The following is a 941-nucleotide window of genomic DNA, read 5'->3' on the forward strand; positions in this document are numbered from 1 at the left end:
TGTATCAGATATGTCCTAGAAAAAATGTGGACAGTTATCTAAAGAGACAAGTATCAGACATAAGAGACTATTTGAAGTGCAAGCCTATCAGTGTCTGACTTGTTTTGTTCAGTAGTTAGAAACTATGAATGTAAGATTGCATCATATGGCTGTACTTCCTGTTTGACCGTTGACTAAAAGCATGCAATGCCTTTTACTCAAGGATGTTAAAATAACAGTTGCAACATCAAAGCAGTTCCCATTCATAAATATTTTTTTCTTTACTATTTATTGTTATTATTCAGAGAAACAGACAGAGACTTCCAACCCCTGGATTTTTGTGAGCGTTGTGATCGTCGTGATCATCATTATCCTGGTCCCGGTGCTTTGTTTCCTGGTCTACAGATACAGAGATGATATTTCCAGGTATTTTTTAAGTACATTGATTATATAAAATGACATTCATATCCTTGATCTGGCATGTTTTTAAGTAATGCCCTGTTGTCATTGATAGGAAATGCAACCATCTCAGCAACTACACTCCAGGGAAGAGGAGCAGTGTGGACCAACCAATAGTTATTGTGTAGTAGTGATGGGAGTAGTAGTTTGTGTATTATCACTCGCAGCCTTCTATTTTAGCATTATTTAGTAGTTACGAATGGTTTGTGTGTTGGTGAGTCAGCTATTCTCTTTTGCTATGTTACACTTATTTTTTAACCAATTCTCTGTGAATCAAATCACTTCTAAACAATCATGTACATTAGTTTGATTCTGCGAAACTATATATATATGTTAGTGTCACTTTGGACTCAAGACTTAATTTAATACACTTAATACATGCACACTCCTTTAAAATATTTCTTTCCCATTATTTAGTCCACATGTTGCCTTCTATCAGTCACATTTGACAGCTAATAAGCTCTTAACAGTATAGCATGGCATTGATTTATTGGTGCACACAT

General features: G+C 35.1%; 1 long non-coding RNA gene across 1 annotated transcript; it reads left to right on the forward strand.

Annotated features, from left to right (window-relative positions):
* The first annotated feature begins 25 nt into the window (after positions 1-25).
* On the forward strand, positions 26-696 carry LOC113745436 (uncharacterized). Its single transcript, XR_003462144.1, has 2 exons — positions 26-405; positions 494-696. It is a non-coding gene; the product is annotated as an uncharacterized LOC113745436 (long non-coding RNA).
* Positions 697-941: the final 245 nt, after the last annotated feature.

Source organism: Larimichthys crocea, unplaced genomic scaffold (genome assembly GCF_000972845.2).
Source record: "Larimichthys crocea isolate SSNF unplaced genomic scaffold, L_crocea_2.0 scaffold75353, whole genome shotgun sequence".
NCBI lineage: Eukaryota > Metazoa > Chordata > Actinopteri > Sciaenidae > Larimichthys > Larimichthys crocea.